Raw genomic sequence first — 20,628 nt, 5'->3', positions numbered from 1 at the left:
GAGTACAAGACTTGTATGTTCAGTTTTGGAGGGGTTAACTGAAGTGCAATGAATCAGTAATCACAGCAGTGTATTTGCAGGAGCAGTAAAATATTTGCACTTATTTTTGTGAAGGTCTATGCAGTCTGCTATACAGGGGTCAGCAGTATTTATTTATTTGTTTACCGGAAAAGTCTGATTTGGAACAAAGCCAGTTGTCAGTGGAGACCCAGGGAAAAATGCTACAGACACATGTCTTTGTGATATGGGAGGAAAACTGAGCACCCAGAGAAAATCCACATGAATGAAGGAAGGACATGTAGACTTCACACAGAAGGTACCTCTGCTAAGAATCAAACTGAAGAACTCTTCTTGTGAGGCAACAACGCTACCACTGCACCACTGTGCCACCAAGTATGGTGAAGATGGGTGCAGTGTGTTTTAGGTGTAGGCCTATCACATACACTGACATAGTGCTTATCTCACAGGTGTATAGTAATGACAACATTAAACAGACATAGCTGCAGTGCATGTTATAAAGGGCCAGTCTTGTCTGTATATGTTGTAGTCTGCTTGTGTGCTGTGTAAGGGATCAGAAATAAGAGGTGGTATGTGTAACGCAGTTGTAGCTCTTCACCTGTATGTGTGTGTGGGTGGATCACCATACATAATAGTGCAGGTGGTAATGTACCTATTTTGTCTTCCTCCTCACAAGTGACTATGGGGGGTTGGAGTGTTTCCCCCTCACAGCCTGATGTCAGTGTCTCATTAGACTCTGATGATGATGGTGGCCATAATGAGGCACAGGTGGGGAAGTTGGGGGATAAATCTGTCCCATGGGTTGACATTCCACTTCCTCCTCCATTGTCTACACACACATTCAGTGTGCCCACACATACCCAGTCCCCTGCGGCCACAGATATCGGACAGTCAGACTGTGGCGGCATCGAACAGGAGATTGTGGCATCAATGGCAGCAGTGAGACTAGACACTAGACATAGCCAGAGAGCCAGTGGTGAGGTCCCACACAGGCAGATTGACAGGGGTGCTCGAAGAAGGACTGCTGCCCATCCACTACCTGTCACAGGTGTCACATCATGGGTCACTCAATACATGTTTCTGTCTATCATGGAGGCACAGGCACATTCTGAATGCAGCACCAGACAGATGGTCAGGATCATGGATGCATCCCTATCTAACATCTGTGACTCCCTTTACCACATTGGTGATGCCATGCATTGTTTCAATGTAGTGCACAGACGGTGAGGTGAGACATTGTCAGTCCTTGACTGCACATTGTCTGTGCTGCAACATGTGGTGGGAGTAGGGAGTCAAACATGTGGATGTAGGTCAGCAACAACATCCGCTGAGAGTCCACGTGGCCATGCACACTCACACTTCCATAGTGGCAGTACCTCCAGCAGTACAGAAGGGAGGGTGCTGTCCACAACACAATGTGGCAGGCCATGGGCATGTGTACTAGGCGGTCCCATGAGGGACATGAGCCCAGCAGACACCAGTCATCATCAGTGACTAGTACCGTAACTGACCCTGGGCATGGTGGGGCCAATGCCACACCTGGCAGAGCCATTTCCTGTGTTCATGGCCAGACATGGTGAACTATCCACTCCGCTATACATTTTGCACAGCTGTTCAACATTCCCATGTTTAGGGCTAGCACCTGGCCTGACTGTGTATGCACACACACTCAAACATCACTGTCACATGCAGTGCACCAACAGACATACACACAGAACCTCTCCATGGCCCAGCTGACCAGCACCCCTTCCTGACTCACACACATGATGTCAGTTGTTTGACACAGCTTAGGCCTCTGGTACTCCCACACCACACCCTGTGCACATCCCTGCCATCCATACCATTGATGCAAGGGCAAGCAACTATGTGTGTGATGCATAGGGTGACTATATTACATTACATGACATTTTGTAGTGCAGTACTGTTATGCCATGACAGCTGCTGAATGCTGGCATGTGTCATGAATACACATCAAAGTGTTTGTCCTTTTGTTGCATGATGCTAGATTAGTGGTAGTGTTTCAGACTAACAGGTGTCTCTCAGAACTGTGCATGTTTCTCTTCCAGGGGTCTGAGTGGCTACACTGTGGAGACTTAGTGGCAATACAGTGGCTTTGGATGGCATGGCAGAAAGCAGGAATATGACATCAGCAGAGTATGGCTGCATATGTGCATGGTTACCTAGGTGTGCATGTGTAGACCAGTGGGTCAGGGACAATGAGGGCAGACAGCATAATCCTCTATGCATACCCCATGACAAGGCATGCTACCATTGATATGTGTCACCTGGGTGTTCTGTACCTACAAATGTAGGTGGTGGATAGCATTCATACCTAGTTAGATGTGGGCTTTTTGGGATCAGCAGCTACTCACAGGGCCTTAAAATGTACAACCATTGCACACAGATAGGCACACTGCTGCAAGGGGATAAATTTACACACACACTCAGAGAGTTGTCCTTATTGGGGTTAGAACACCTACCTATTTAGTAACATAGACTATAGCACTAAGTGCTTATAACATGCACCATGGTGCTTATCTGTTATGAGACTGACAGCCAAAGCTGTTAAGGTGGATGACATCAGCAGACCTTGTAAAGGAGGCCAATGGGGGGTTGACAGGTAGGTACAGGGCATTAAATGCATAACCATTGCACACAGATAGGCACACTGCTGCAAGTGGACATATTTACACACACACACTTGCTCTTATTGGGGTTAGAACCCCTACTGATCTAGTAGCATAGATTGCAGTACTAAGTACTTATCTCATGTGCCATGGAGCGTATCTCTTCTGAGAGTGTCTGCCAGTGCTGTTAAGGTGGATGATATCAGCAGCTTTTGACAGGCAGACCAATGTTGTGGAGGACGCTAGTCACAGGGTCATAAAATGATTGACCATTGCACAGACATAGGCCTGATGGGCAAATCTGTACTGCTGCATGAGAAATATCAGCAAATGCACACACACAGGTGAATGTGAAATTAGAACCCCTACCTACCTGCTTTTACACATTACATCACACAGCGCTAATTGCATGTGCAACCAGTGACATTCACTATATATGTTGCTGCAGCCACAGTACTAGTGGGCTACAAAAGGTGGCCTTGTATTACACAGCCTGTATTGGCCTGCAGAATGAACGTGCTTTATGCTGTTATTGTATCTAGTGTCATAGCAGCAGGGTACCTGTACTGCCCTTGCTATGTGTGTACAAGTGCCAGTATCACCATTTCTGGCCAGTTGTAGATGGCTAGGTGGAGAATTGGCTACTGACAATATGGCCTGTCCAAGTCCTTTATTGCAACCATCATACATTACACCACCTGCTCGCCATTGCCTGTCTACAGTGTGAGATTCCACAGGCACAGGGTTTTGTTGATGGGTGATTATGTCATTATGCAGCTGTGGTCTCTTACCATCAGACAACAGTTGTGTGTGTAGGTGCAGTTAACCCATTAGTCCACTCTATTCCCTTGCATACATGCAGCAGGTTGATACATATGTTGTAAAGGAAAGTGACTTACCTTGTGAATGTAGCAGTTGAGCTAACAGTGCTTTAGGACTGACTCTGTCTGATGCATGCAGTACACAGCCAATACATGGTATGGTACAGTTGTGTGTGGCTGCCATCTTTTTTACTATGTATGTGAGTCAGAGTAAGGCGTCAGTCCCTAGGACCCTAGGTTTTCAGTGCATGTGCAATGCATTGCACCTTTGCCAAGGCCAGGGCATACTGGGCATGCCTACGTCTGCCTACAGGGACAGGCTCGGGGGTTTCTCCTCCCAGTCACCCTATGAGTGTAACTGTGGGGACCTTGGCACTGGTGGGAGGCTGTGTGTCCCTTCCCTGTGATGATCCTACCACAACTGCTTCTGCAGGATCATATTGTGCAGCATATCACATGCTGTGAACATCTGTGCACATATGGCTGGACAGTACTGCAAGGGTCTACCAGATATATTGAGAGAATGGAACTGTGACTTGAGCAGCCCAAACACATGCTCTATGATGTTCCTAGTTTGTGCATGTGGCTCATTATGATGTCTTTCAGTAGGTATGTGTGCATTTCTGATGTGTGCAATCATCCACGGTTCCAGTGCATAGTCAGCATGCCCCAGTAGATGGTCATACAGGATGTCTCCTCTGGCAAACATCTGGTACAGCTGTGATGTGTGCTAGATATGGGAGTTATGATAGCTGCCAGGGCTGCCAGCACACACATTCATGATGATGCCCTGGGCACTGCACACAACCTGGTAGTTGATGGAGTGATACCCCTTGCAGTTAATGTAGACTCTACCCTCCTCACCAGGTGGTGCTTTGATGTGTACATGAATACAGTCTATGGCACCCAGTAACTCAGGGCAGTGTGCTACATGGTAGAAAAGATACATACTGCTGGCCCTCTACTCAGGGGTGCAGGGTAAATAGATGTGCTCATTGGCATGTGTTTCCATGGCAGCCAGGAATTGGTGGAGTACCCTGGATGCAGATGCCTGTGAGACCCCCAACATGTGCCCAGTTGGTCTTTGAAAAGTACCTGTAGCTAGTATTCTAAGGCCCATATATACCTTTGTTTCCACTGGGATGGCTTTCCCTCTGTTGGCTCTGGGTCTGAGTTGAGGGCAGCAGAGCTTTGTGAGTTCTTGTAGTATGTCTCTGTCCACCCTGTAGCGCTCTACAATCTCCAGCTCATGTAGCTCCTGGAAGGTTACTCTGGGCCTGACACTCTTCTCCTTCTCAGCCTAGGCCTATTGTCAGCAGCAGCAGCACTGACCTCAGCATCTAGCACATACAGATGTTGCAGAGCAGCAGCAGTCCCTAGCATTGTGTCAGTTAAAATTCCCAAGTCTATACTCCAATGGTGCAGAGTATGGTGGAAAGAATCAGATTGTAGAGTGTATGCATACTTTATAGTGCTCTGTTGCAGATGCAGCCTGTGTGATTGGCTAACTATAATGTAGCCCACTTGCCAGGTACATCATTCAGGGCTTTGAATGGCCCAGTGTAAGTGGAACACGAGTTATCAGTAATTTATACATGATTGCCTTTCCCAGGCAATTTCCTTTTTTTTTTAAATGCCTTCCCTGTTAAGCACTGTGGTGCGGCGGGCAAAACTGTGGGGATGGTATAAACATTACTCAGCAGTTTGGACACATCCCTATGCATGGGCATGCTCAGCATAGCTCAAACCAACTAAAACACCCACTGTATAGCTAAACAAAGCTTACCAGCACTAGACACACCCTCCCTGCTTAGCTGAGCGGCACACTGTACAAATGGGTGCCACTGAGCTGCAATCTGCTTAAAACATATTGTGACACACCCCCTTTTGATGTCAGCTAGCTCTTCTGTGGACACCAACATGGTTCTGGGGCACGGATTTAATCTGCAGACACAATGGCCCATTTTTGCTATTCAGTCACCCCAGCTCATTTGCATACCGATCCATGCACGCAGTCTGGATACTTCACTATTCCAAGACCTCCCTCCTTAACAACCACTGTCCTCTGCTATTGTACATACTCCATGCAGGGCCCTTTAATTCAGTATTCTCACATATGTCTTATTTTTTGTTTTTGAAATTTAAACATTTTTTTTTTTTTTTGCATAACGGCATGCTTGCACGCTGCTGCTCGCCATGCAAACATAATATAGATATTAAAAAAAAACATTATATTATATTAGTTTGCTTTATTTTATAGGACACACAGGGTCCATTAATTCGGGTTGGACATGGGTCCCTTTATCTTTTGGTGAGGAACTTTTGGGGTCTCTGCAAGTCCCGAATTTTTTTTGGCATTTAACTTCAGGCCATGGCTCTGGCACCAGTTATCAGTTTTCCGTGACCCCCTCTGAAGGATATCTGTGTCCGATGAGTTTGCAACCCATCTTGTGACATATGGGTTTACATTTAAGCTGGTAAGTTTCTCTATAATTCTGCACATATCTGTGCCTACTGTGACATTTCTGGCCTTCTAAATGGGCTTTTGCAGTCCCTGTTCAATTTTTACTTTCCGTGTACACTTCTAACACCAACATGAGATCTGCGCAAATGCCTATCTGCTTCCTGGATCACAAAACAACTTCATTTGCATGCAATTCACCTGCTTATGAGGTGATTTGCATGCCATGGACACTTCTGTGCTCGCATGCTCGTGCACGCCCCTCAGATCTGTTTACTGGATCGCATGGCTGCTTACATCCGTGTAAGCTCAGTGCCACTATGCCTACATGGAAAATCACCCATGTAGACTTTGTTGAATTCCCCCCAGTGTCTTCCCTATAGCAGTGGTCTCAGTAACGTACAAATGTTTAACTTCTACTGAATTAATGTTTTGTGCATGCTGTAGCTCAAATTATTATTTTCTAAGAGTTAGAAATTGTTTAATTGCTCATGGGTATTTCCAACTCTTTACAGAGATCTATAGTAGAATATTGACTAGACATAATGTCAGCGTTTATAACACTGAGTATATATTAGTGAAGCAACACAATATTGAAGTGCCATAAAATCAAAAGTTAAAACATCACAAACACTTGTTTTTGAAGAGGTTAAGCCCTGTTCAACCCCCCCCCCCCCATTGTGGGGTACTGTAAATCCCAACACTATTAATTATATATACCAACTCCAAGACTGCACTACAGTTGTACTGCAGTTTTGCATAATCACCCACTTGCACTGTGCAATATTTTTAACTTTCAGTTTTACAGCACTTTGATGCAGTACTATTTTAGTAATATGGGCTTGACGTTTGAGTGGATCAATATTTTAACTCAGATCCCTTTACAGCATCTCTGTAGCATGTGTAGGCAACACCCTGAACACTTTTGGATGGTGACCACAAAGATTAAAACACATAAGATGCAATAGTGTTGAATAACAGGTTGCTCTCAGCGATTTAGTGCTTCTTGATAAACATGACCAGCTAATTCTACTGTCCTTTGATAGTAAATTATGCATACCTTTGCATATGAGTGCACATTCAAGGGAACAAAATGGCCTCAGTGTTTCTATGTTGTATTCAGTCATAACAATATATAACAGCACTAAAACATAATCAAATCAGAACATAGTTTGCTCACTGATTACATTAATGGTAATTCTAATTGGAATTCTTGAAGGAACAACTCATTCCTATTCAGTGGTAACATTCTGTTCCTTGTATAAACTGTGTTCTTTTTAGATTATAACTATAATCTGTTATATTAATCCCAACATTATGCAACAAAATGGTAATGTAGATTCTACAACTTTCAGTTTAAAGTATTTGAAAGATTTGCTGACTTAATTTCAGACTGTCGATTGAGCGCTATATACAAGTGCTCTGCATGATATTTGCTATACATGACATCAACAAAGATCTGCTCCAGTCATCAAATATTACTTTAGGATATCAAATTTATGACTCCTGTTATTCTGAAGAGCGAGGCCTCCAGGCAGTTTTATGGATGTTATCAGGTCAAATATCTCCTGTTCTGAACTATCGTTGTCATTTTCAGTCACATGTTTCTGGGATTGTTGGCGATGATGTGACTTCAGTGACCATTCCAATTGCAAGAATGCTTGGAATCTACAAATATCCTCAGGTATTTATTTTTCTTTCTTTCTTTTTGGGTAATTTGGGGATCATTATATATATGTTGCCAGCATACTCAGTTTACAATAATGGCTTCCGTTGATATAACCTATATGCAGCATTGTGTTTTATTTATTTATTTATTTATTTAACATTTGTTGATCGGGAAAGTCCAACTGAGCTATTGCCCTTTTTCAGCAGAAGCCTGGGGAGAAAAGTTCCACAGAATAAACAGTATGTGTTTTTACAATTCAAAGTCATTAAAATAAAATATTTTACAAAGTGTATCAAGATAGGAATTCAATGTTTACACAATAGAAAACAACAGAGGAAGAGAGATTTACACACAAGAAGATGGAAGAAAAATACAATTAAAATTAAATACAAACAATACAAGAACATATATACATTTGATATAAGGCTTGGCATGCATGAGATGTGCTTTGTCAGTGCATAGTGCCGTGGAAAGATATGGTGGCCACAGGTGAGACTTCACACAGTGAAAAGTATCGGCCAATGCATGTGGTTTGCATGCCGAAGAGAGAAAGTCTTCATACTACTCTACCATTGCTAACGCACCAGTTGGATATGGCTATCAGTGGCTGCAGTATCATTTTGTAGGTATCATTGGCTAAACCTCCAGAAATAGCAATAGATATATGATCTTCAGCAGTTTTGCTATCTATGTGCTGCACATATATCATCATGACTGCTTGTATCAAATGGATGCATACTCTAATGTATAGTTCACATAGTTAATGAACATTACAGTTTATCTTACAGTTATGGCTGGCCAAAGAAATTGTACACACAAGTATGTCTATTACTTACTGCATATAGAGACAATGGCATTGTTTATACTACATTAGACATAATGCTATACTATGCAAAACTTCATCACAGACCCATGAATGATCATAATAAACTCAATATCAGCTTGCACACTATCTTTTGATGTCAAGAGGTAAAGAAGGCTATGAGTTCTGCCCCACAAAGTATGCTTAGATTCATATTCAAGTACTCACATTGCAGTGTCAAATAAGGGGACTCTGTAATCCTGATGGGTTGTCCTTCAGTTTAGATATCAAAATGATGTCCTGTCTATATGAGCTGGTAGTCAGTAAGATGGATATTAAATATCCCATGGAACTTACTGAAGGAAGAAGGAGACTCCCTTATTGTCGTGGTAAAATTTCCCTTGGTCAGATTATTTTTTGCTTGTTTTTGGTTGTTTGCTTGTTACCTAAGGTGGGTCATTGTTCCAAAGGCACAATTTTCAGAGTGAGGCAATGATTACATACTCAAGAGACACACACAAAAGTTCATGTTTATAATAAAAGGGGCAACACAGAAGCACAGTTAACAAACAATAGGAACATGAGAGGACATATAGGTTGAACCCAATTACAAAAGGGTAACCCCATCTCCAGGTTACTAGAATAAAAAATAATCTGTGTAGAGTAAAAGTTTGAACATGTTTACAACATGTACAGTTTAAATAGTAGAAAATGCTCTTAAAGAAGAATAAGCAATGGAAAAGCACATGCATAAGCATAAATTAGCCAAGGAGAGTTAGAAACACACATAAATAAAATATTAAACACATGAGAAATCTTAAAGAGGTGGGTGTAGCAATTTACAGAGGGAAAATAAGGAATAGGAAGAATGTTCCTTTGACAGTTTTGGTGATTGTGAAAGCTTGTGTTGGAATCTTTGCTTTTTAAAGAGGGGGGAAAGGCTTCCCAAAGTTTAGGGGTAAGTATGGAGAATATGTGATCACTGTGGAAGTGGTTCGTATGTAGAGTGTGAAGGCAGAAGGGCTAAGATGAGCTTATCTAAGATCATATTATAAGTTCCTGATTTAAAGCCTGCTAGAAATTATTGTAAAAGACTCCATTTGAAGAAGTTAACAATGATTAGGACTTCTATCTGCTTGACAGGTAGCCATATAACTTTCAAATCAAACTGGCAATGATATAGTTCTGAAGGAGAAAAGATGATTACATGTCAAATGCACAATGCACACAAACACACACACACACACACACACACACACACACACACACACACACACACACACACACACACACACACACACACACAAACACACACAAACACACACACACACCACATCCTATACTACACTGGGTATCCCCTGGAAGCAGGCTTTAGTCCAAACTTATTTTTTCTTGTTGTAAAACTCTTCAGTAAAAAGACACTGTGCATTATAAGGCAAACCAACAATAGTAACACAATCTTTCCTGGGATAGACAGCAGCACACAGTTAGACACTTCCAGGCACCTGAATCGCTTCACCGGGAGGCCCAAAACTTTCTACATAACTGCATATTTAACTATGGTTCTATTTACACCTGTTCTATGCACAGCATTCTCAATGGTGGAGTGGAATTATCATTTATGTTGGTAGGAGGCACAAAACATGAGTGGACAAACACATGAATCACACATGATGCCTCTATGAGTGTGCAGCTATTGTCTCACCATGTCACTACCATACCACAATTGTCTGTGGGTGTTCTGGTAACTCATATACGAGTCCATCTATGCATCCTTGGTAGAACATCTTGTACTAAACACTAATACACTTATTGCCAGCATTGTTTCCACAACCAATGTGTTTGTTACATGTATTTATGATGTTACTCATTACATTGTATAACAGTTGAATACTTAGGCGGTACGATTATTTCTATTCATGTTCCATCATGTGAGCACCCATCAAGGTGGAGATTACAGTGTGTTTCATAGTCTGTTGTATAGTGGCATACCTGCTATTACAAGTACTGCTTAGGCAGACAGCCAGATAGACAGATAGATAGAAAAAAATCTGTGGTAACCAGATTTTTTTTTTCTTTCTTTTTTTTTTTTTTTTTTGGAGACAGCCTCTATTCTGTTTGTAGATTAATGCAATATGCTTAGTGTGGCTCATAAAAGCTGCAGTAGTTTGCTTGTGCCTAGGATGAAAAGGGCCAATGAAAATCTGGCATTAAGGAAGACTGAACACCTCTGCTGTCCTGCTGTTATAAAATGCATATGACATATGTGTTTGAAGTAGACCGGAATGTTCCTACATACCCAGTACTACTTAGGAAGCTGCTGTTTAGGACAATAACAGAGTTCTGCTTCATACAGAAATGCCAGCCATGTTACAGTCTGTCTCACTATGCAGTAGATCTACCCAGTGTGTTTCACCTGCTTACCACTGCTAGTTCATAGATAAGATGTGCTCTGCCATCTGTCACCATTATCTCCTTTTATCTGCTGGTACATGTGAGCATTCTCCACACCCCATCTCACTGCAACTTTTATCAAATTACATTGTGCATAAACTGTGTATGAGCAGCTGATACATTCACTTACAGAACACTGCCCAACATTTCCACCGCTTTGTCATATTACCTCTTACTGCTCAACCTTGAGGTATCTCCCACAACTGGACATCACCCACTGGTTCTACTGCCAGTATCTAAATTTTATTTTTTTTCCATGGATGTGGTTGACAGGCATCTCAGTCTAAGCAAGAGCCCTGTGACTATTCTTTCATGCCCAGGAAGCCTGATGAGAATATCCATTCCCCAGCAACAAAATTCAGCCAGTAGGAAGTGGCCAGGTGTTGGTCTTGTACGTAGGCCCACCATCTTATCAGTCATGGTAACACTCTGCCCCTTCAGCTACTTGTTGAAGTCTGCCATCTGCTTCCTTCAAGGGGAAATTTGTCTCCACATTCAGAGTCTCTTGTGCTTGCTGTGCTCCTGCACAATAGTAGCGCATATTATCTCAGGTCTTACAGTGTGCCTAAGTGGTGTCACCAAATTACCAAACAAGAGTCTTCTCTTTTCCTTCAGGAGGAGTGAGCCAACAGCAGATGCTTGCTCTCATCTACCCCTGCCAGTGCCTTCAATTGCCCATACCTCTAATCAAATTCGGGTCACCTGCATACTCATGGCCTTATCCCTCATGACAGAGAGCTGCCTGACCTTGAACTATCTTGACATATCTTTATACAATTTCCTTAGCCATAATTGTATTGTACATTTTTCCAGTTTATGCTATAATATGCTTTAGTATGCTTAATTTATTTACCTTGTGCAATAGTGTGTATGCATGATGCTTCATGTTTGTTGAATGTGGGAGGAAACAAGAACCAACCTAAAATCCTGTAGAAAAGGGGGATTAGCACTACTTACAGTGTTGCAATGTTGCTTCGACTTCCTGAAGTACAGAAGACTATATCCTGCCTTGTACCCCAAACTCAAAATCATTTTTATTGGGGAGATTTTCAAGATATTGTCAGCTTGAGTAAAATTTCATTACTGGCTAGTAAGAACACTGCCTGGATGCCAGCAAAGAAGACATTTAGAGAGCCTGAAAGAAAATAAACCAGAAATAGTTAAAAAAAGCCTGTCTGGGATGAATCCTGTAGCTGTGAAGCAAAAAGCATTTCAAGCTCCAGCTTTGGTACAAGAGATGGCATCCAGTAATTTAGAGGAAAAATAAATCAAATGTCACAGAGCTGAATAAAATAAATGAAATACTGAAAGGAGGGAGGATTCAATAAACCCTACAACTGATATTTTTCACTGTGTGAGCTTCATGTCATGATGTGCACACAGCCATGAAAAGTTTTAGATTCAATAAACTTGGTGAAGCAGCGTGCACTCATGCAGAAATCTGGCAAAATCTGTGGCATGCAAATTACAGCATGAATAGCTGAATTGTATGCTAATGAAGCAAAACAACACAGTGAAGTGATTCAACAAGCTTTAAATCAATCTGTTCTCATGTTGCCCACATAGTTCAAAACTTTTAAAATACAGCTATGGAAAAGAGTCTACATGAAGAAAAGAACAGGTAAAATACCTTTTGTACAGAACTGACCTTATCATGTAACAGCAGACACATTATGACATTATTAGATAGGGGTGATGCCACAATAGTACAGTAACAATAGCAAAAACCCTTTGTATGTGCCATGACATAAATGCAGCTTCACTCTCCCACAACCCCATTAGAAGACTATGCTCATAACTGTAGAGACCTAAAGGTGCGAACCCCGTGAAACACACAATTCACACTGTAATGTAAGCATATGCTGTATGTAGTTGAGGAATACAGACAAATCTTATCAAAAACTGCATTCCTCTGTGCAGATATATAGGATGTAATACCCCCCTTGTGTTTACATTGGGCTCCCCTTCAGTTTCCTTGCCTACACAGTTACCAACCATGTAGATTCAGGGCTGTCAGCACAGTGAAGATGCAAATGAGGTCAAAACTCATTGGAATTGCTGTATAGGGATGTTCACTTCATGTAGGCAACAGTGCATGATGACATTGGAGGAGGTGTCAGGTCACACTTTCAGAGGTGTTCATGTAAGTCTGTGAAAGCTGAAATGCATGTTAGAGTTCACAATTCACATGCTCTGCTTCATCTTCTTTATTTGTTGTTAAAATGTGTTGTGTCTGTTGGCTTTAAGTGATTTTTAAAAATTTTTTTTCAGCCTTGTTTGAGTGGTACAGCACTTAGGCAATCACGAGAAATGGAGAAATGAATGGCAGGTTTCCCTATGCTTGCCATGTAATTATTCCTCTGGCAGCACATGCATGTGTAGGGCTGGAGTACAGAATGTCATGGGTTCTAATAAAGGGTATGCAAACTTTAAATCAGTTTTTGTGTTCCAAGTTTGTATGATATCATGGGAATGGAGGAAAGTAATAAAAATTGTCTGTGTTCACCTTATTTATGTGTAGGTGCAAGGAGCACAGAGGTGTGCATCGCTCACTAATAAGCAGCAATGTATGTGTTTTATACTTGTGAATTACAGCATAAGCAGGTGATTTTCATCAACAAGCTATAAAGCATATATGTAGCCTCCATTCTGTTTTTTTTTCTGAATATTTCAATACTATTGAATAGATCAAGGAAATTTTAAAGGGACACAATGCCAGGAGCTGATACAGCTTTGTTCCTTATGTATGTGCTAGAAGCTGAAGGCAATGGTGCTGGTGGTACTTGGCCTAGGCTGACAAAGAGAAGAAGAAGAAGAGCGTTCAGGCCCAGGGTAACTTATCAGATGCTGCATGACCTGAAGATTGTAGACCACTACAGGGTGGACAAGCATACATTACAAGAACTGTGTGAACTCTGGCAACCTTAGCTCAGAGCCAGAGTCAACCGTGGAGAACCCATCTCAGTGTAAACTAAGGTATGTGTAGCCCTTCAAATCTTAGTTACAGGTACCTTTCAAAGACCAACTTGGGACGTGATGGGCATGTCACATGTATCAACATCCAGGATCCTCCACCAGTTACTGGATACTATGCTCATACATGCTAGCGAGCACATATGTTTTCCCTGAAGTTCTGAGGAGAGAACTAGCAATATGGAACATTTCTACCAGGTAGAGCACTACCCTGAAGTACTGGGTGTCATAGATTGCACTCATGTACACATTAAGGCACCACCTGGTGAGCAGGGTAGAATTTACATTAACCTCAAGGAATACCACTCCATAAACTGCCAAGTCATGTGCAATGCCCAGGGTATTATCTTAAATGTGTGTGATGGCAACCCTGGCAATTATCATGACTCCCATATCTGGCACAGATAACAGCCGTACCAGATGTTTGCTAGGCAGGACATCCCCCAAGGTTATTTACTGGGGGAATGCTGGCTATGCACTAGAACCATGGCTTATGACACCCATCAGAAATGCACACACACACACACACACACCCATAGAAGAACACCCTAATGTGGCACACGCTCAAACCAGAAATGTCATAGAGCATGTGTTTGGGCTGCTGATGTCATGGTTCCAGTGCCTAGATACATCTGGTGGAGCCCTGCAGTATCATCCACGCACATGTGCACAAATCTTCACAGTATGTGCTATGCTACACAAGCTGATCCTGCAGAAACACCTGCAGCAGGATCAGCAACAGAAAAGTACAGACATCCTACCACCATTGCCTAGGTCACCACAGGCACTATAAGAGGAGGACTAAAAGGAGGAACTACCAGCTGCTGTGGCTGGAAGCAGACATAGGTGTGCTCAGTATGTCCTTTCTTTGGCTAAGAGACAATGCATAGCACATTCACTGACCAGCTAGGTGCCTAATGCCTTTCTCCTACTCACAAACATATAGTATAAATTGATGCCAGGCATCACGCACAATGTTTACCTCCACATGTATTGGCTGTGTACTCCTTGCATCACACAGAGTCAACCTTGAACTAAAACTGTGTCAGCTGCTGCATTGGCAAGGTAAGTTCTCAGCTTAGAGTGTATTCTTTAATAATATCATTGAATATCTTTCTATTTCTTAATTTAGTACATTAATCAAGTAAATAGTAGTGGCTTTGTACAGAAAGTACCTTAACATGTGACAGCTGAAACTTATTTTGTTTATATCTGTCCATCAGTAAGTAGTAGGCCTCATCCATCAAAGATTCACACAGATATATTTGTCAAAAGTACTGAAGATCATTGCATGGCCTCAACTTAGTATCATACCTTTGTACTGTTAAATAATTAAAGAGAGAAGTTAGAAAGTAATGATACACATTGCAGTTTCTGACTTCACAACTGTTTCCAAAATCAAACAACAGGCAGAATGCAGAACCAGGAGAGCAAGAAGAACATCATATTCTTGTTTGCTCATTTGCTCCCCATTAAAAGAACAGGCTATGCTTGTTTGTGACATAAGAGTAACTGATCTTTGCCCCCCACACTTGTTTGTGCCATAACAGTATCTCACCTATGATACTCCCAAATGAACAATATATGGTTGTGCGTGTCATCCAACCCGACCTTCAGTTGTTGGCAACTACATATCATATTACTCCCCCAGTTAATATCCTTACATAATTTAACGGCAAAGATATTGAATGATTTACACTGCATGTCTCACACTACTGGTCAGATAAGTGATTAATTAGCAGGAAACACAAAAATATAAGATACAGTTGTATATTTGCAAGCATAATCATAACAGATTGCATGTTCACCAAGTGCACTACATACAACAACAATAATTAAATGTAGGTATACCAGTTGATGGTTTGATAGCAGTTTACGTTCTGTTGCAGTTGATTGTCAGAAGAATGAATTCAGTCCTTTTCTGCAAAGCTGTTTCTGTGGCAAAAAGAAATAAGGCATCCACCCTGTTTTCTGAGGATGCATTGGTGTGAGAAATCCTGAATTATGTAGAAATATCATGTTCCGCTGTGTATGGCATACAGTCATTTTCCTCATACCACGTATTTCCCTTTTTTTGGTTTCAATTTCTTATTCCTATTACTTTTACTAGGTAACAAATATATTACAGGTTTGGCTGTGCTCATTTGGTTTGGGTGAAGTGCAGCATTGTGGAAACAAGACAAATCAGACCACCTAGGAAACAGACAGCCAAAAATATAAATTGGATATATTCAGTTAATGCTCTTGGACATCTCAAAAACAGGCCTGGAGTACAGGTGGAACTATCAGATGATTGCAATACAGCTTGCATTTGTGCACTGCTTACCTATACACAAACATGTGTATCTTGCATGCATGTACACTTTGTTCATCATAGTGCAAACCAGCTGCTCACTGTGCTATGGGACTGTACATATGCTTCATTATTTGTGTTTATTCTTAATTTCCTTTGTCTGTCATAAAAGTATATGTGGAAACATTACAAACCAAGGGCCCCATCTAACTATATTTAAAATACAGTCATGTGTAGCCCCCAACACACCACAACAAGCACTACAACACCACGGTATCAGTAATGTTTCCACACATTTATCAACCACACTACAAAGTGTAACATGTAATATTGTGTGCTCCATCATGGACAGGGCTAGTTGGTGGTGCTTACAACCTTGTTCTGGTAAACTCAAACATCCAACTATGCTCATTAAGGTTACTTGTGCTGCTACATAGTTAGGCTTCTAAACAGCCTAGTGCTATTAGTGTTACTAGGTTACTAGTCTCATATAATGCTATGACGCTATGTGCCTAAGCAGGCCACACAAGCTGTTGTGTACCACATGGCCTACTGATGTCATCTACTATTAGTGCACCTGCACTTTTGTATAAATCAGAATTGCGTCGTGGTTTTTGCATTCAGTGATGTGTTCTGTAGTCTGTCCACTTAGATAGGTAAGGGTTCAGTTCTCACTGCAGTCAACTTGTGTGTGTGTGTGTGTGTGTGTGTGTGTGTGTGTGTGTGTGTGTGTGTGTGTGTGTGTGTGTGTGTGTGTGTGTGTGTGTGTGTGTGTGTTTGTGTGTGTGTGTGTGTGTGTGTGTGTGTGTGTGTGTGTGTGTGTGTGTGTAAGTGTGTCTAGCCATAGGATCATAGGAGGTTACTAGGCAATCAAGCTGGATGTCATTTCAAGCATAGCTGTTTCATCCAAGTGCAATACCATAGATACTCTAGTCAATACCTGGGATTGTATTTAGTAATGACTGCCCATATCCAGGAGGGTTGTGGGAACTATCCCTGGTAAGAGTTTATGGTGCCCCATCCATTTGTCCAGGTTCCTTTTGAACAGTGTCATAGAGGTGTGCTCTGCTTTACATGAATTGGCAGCCTATTCCAAAGATGTGGCAGTCACTGAGAGACAAATCTGCCCATCCAGCATGTACTAGTCAAGTTGCAGGCATATTTAGATCCCTGGAATGGGTAGATCTAGTCCCGTCTGATTTATGGATGTGCAACAGATCCATTATGTTTGGGTTGGAGATTGCTCTGTAAGCCAGGCTTAAGTCGCCCCTAAGAAGTCTATATGATACAGAGTATAGTGACAGTGACTTTAGTCAGTCTGTGCAAGGCATGTGCTGGAGTCCCTTAATCTTCACTGGTAGAAACCTCTGAGATCTCTCCAAGTGCTGCAGGTGCTTTGTGCGGTACATGCCAAAAGGGGCATTATACTCAGTTATGAGCCTGAAGCCACGTTGGTCCAGTGGTTAGCATTGTTGCCTCAAAGCAAGAGGTTCTCCTTTTTGATTCTCAGCTGGAGTGCCTTCTGTGTGGAGTCTGCATGTCCTCCCCGCAGTTGAGTGATGTTTAAAGACATGCAGGTAGGTGCGTGCATGAATGGGTGTGCCTTCATTGAAGGTTGGGCATCGGGCTGGCAACTTGGCACCATAAAAATCCACTGCCAATCATTAGCAGATTGGAGTTCCACTGTGGTGGCCCCTAACCAGGAAAAGCCAAAAGACATTACTATACTCAATTACGAGCCTGATTAGTGATGAGTATAGAGAGGTTAAAATCTCCTTTGCTATAGAGGCAATGCCTTTGCAAATCAAGTGTGCTATGTAGAAGGCCGTCCTTACTACAGTAGACACATGATGGTCAAAGTTAAGGTGGCAGTCTACTTGTGATTCCAAATCTTTTACCACTTCATTGGTACATAGGGTATTGTTGTTAATTTGATAGTGTGAAGGAACATTTTTTTACTAAAACAAATGATGATGCATTTCTTTGCATTCAGTTTGAGACCATGACTAAGACACCAGCTGTTGGTTTGTGTAAGGCTCTCCTGAAGTATACTGACATCATTTGGGGGTTCAATAATTGCACCCATTTTATAGTTGTCTGCAAACTTGGTCTGCCACAGCCCCTTAGTTTTGACCTGAACTTCTGAGAAGTATATGCTAAACATTAGGAGGCCTAGCACAGACCCTGGTTGCACCCCACTGGTGACAGGTCTGCTGGTTGATGTAGGGACATCCATTTTGATAGGGTGTGACCAGTTTGTGAGCCACTTAGCAATCCATCTTACAACAAAAAGGTTTAAATTCAGTTTGCTAAGTTTATCGGTAATTCCTGTTGGATTGTGTCAAAGGCCTTTGCTAAGTCGAGGTATGGTGTGTTCACAGATTTGCGCTCATCAATGGCCCTGGTCACATTTTTGAAGAAATCCACCAGCTTTTAACAGGCATTATCTGCCCTTGACAAAGCCAAATTGGGTCAGAGCCAGGGTTTGGAGGTCTCCTATGTTTTTATTTATGAGGTCTATGATGATACATTCCATGGCCTTACAGATAAGGCTGGTCAGACCTATGGATCTATAATTCCCTGGGTCTGTTGCTAAGCCACCTTTGAGGAGGGGAATAACTATTGCTGTCCTTCATTCAACAGGAACAAAGCTTGTGGATAGGCTATGATTGAATAGGGTACTTAATGGTGATGCTAGTTCATGTTTTAACTTGTTTAGAATACAGTCTGGGATGCCACCTGGTCTCATAGAGGGTGTGCATTTTGACTTAAGCAAGGAAAAATTGACCTGCTCTTCAGATATTTACAGTGGGGGGAAGCTGAGGGCATGGTTTGTGATATATTTGGAGGGGATAGGGGAGTGAAATTTTCATCAAATCTGTTTACTAGCAGGTTTGCTATCTCTGCGGGATCAGTGTGTGTGATACCATTAGTCACTAGTTCAGCACATGCTTGGGTTCTATCTTTTAGGCTATGTATGTAGCTGTAAAGGGCCTTATGGTTATCCTTGGATGTTACTGTTAGGCTTTTTTCATAGTTATCCTTAGAGGATTTGACATGTTGTCTTATTTTCCTGTTGAGGGTGAGTAGGGTGCTTTTCCATTTTTGGGGCCTTGCCTTAGTTTTCTTAGACAATAACCATTTGCATTTGTTGTAAAGTTTGTTGATGCTGAATATCCACCAGGGTGGTTTGTTTATACTTGGGGCTTTATCTTTGATTCTCTATGGAAGAGCCAAGTCTATGCATTTATACATGTGATTGTACAGGGCTTCAGTGTAAGCTTTGGTGTAATTATCACTTCCAGCTGGTGGCAGGGCTTGGAATGCATTTATGCCTTCCCCTAGGAGGGTATAGTTTGCCTTGGTGATGTTTTTTAGTCTGACTTTACCCTTTGTGAGTTCTTGTGCTAGTGCCAGTTCAATAGCAACTGATTTATTTTCAGATTTAACTAATGAGGGTCCAAAGGTTGCAGTGGTGAATCTGTTTGTCATATTACTGAGGACCAGATCTAGTATGTTTGTCCTTTTGTTGGGGTTTCAACAATTTGTTCTGAGGAATTTGAGTTAACAAAGTCAAGGAACTCTTGCAGAAGTGAGTTAGAGCTAGAGCAGTTTTCCCAGTTGATGGTGTGATAATTGAAATCTGTCATGACCAGAGTGTTTGGCAATACTTGAACTGACTCTAGTTTGGTCAAGTAGGCCTCACGTGCATCGTGATTCATGGAAAGGGATCTATAACTAGCTATGGCTTTTATGGGGGTCTTAACAATAGTAATCTGAACTTGGAGTAACTCCACGGAGTTGTCCAGGCTAATAAGTTGGGAGGTAAATTTATCTCTAATAGCTGGAATCACTACCTCCATTGATTCTCACATGTTCAATTTGTGGTCTGAAGTTTTGGTAGGCATTGTAGCCTTTCAAGGTCAGGGTACTCTCTGAAGCCTTGAACCAGGTTTCTGTGACTGCACAGACATTTGCATCTTCTAGTGAAAAATGTGCTTCCATGATGTGCAGTTTTTGGTTTGAGCTCCTACTATTTTGAAGCATAGCACTTTTTTGTTATGACTGGTAGTTTTCATGTCGGCAATTTTGTTTTTGAGACCTTGAGTAAAAAAGGCACTATGGAGGAGGCAAGACCCTTTGTCAGCAGCCAAAAGCCTAGTGGTGCCTGGTGGAAACTGTCTCTGGCAAAGCAACAAGGTTTGCTGACCATGTCATACCAGGTTAACAGAAACTGGACCTTTTTAAATGACACCAGAAACTACACCATTTATTGAAATTGATAATTTTTTGTTCATACTGTGGCATCATTCTAGGTGAGCGTAATATGCTGCTCAAGGCTAGGGACATACTCGCTAGACACATACTCACAGAGGTCAATCATGTCTCTCTTCCTACAGTCCGGAGAGGTACATCTCAGGTCGTTCACTCTAATATGAGCTATGATGGAGTCATACTGGTATCTGTCGCCAAGATACCTGAGTGCATGCATGATCTGATGAATCCTGGC

This window comes from Protopterus annectens, chromosome 3.part1, assembly GCF_019279795.1.
Source record: "Protopterus annectens isolate FY-2018-M chromosome 3.part1, PAN1.0, whole genome shotgun sequence".
NCBI lineage: Eukaryota > Metazoa > Chordata > Ceratodontiformes > Protopteridae > Protopterus > Protopterus annectens.
This window is presented reverse-complemented; position numbering follows the sequence as displayed.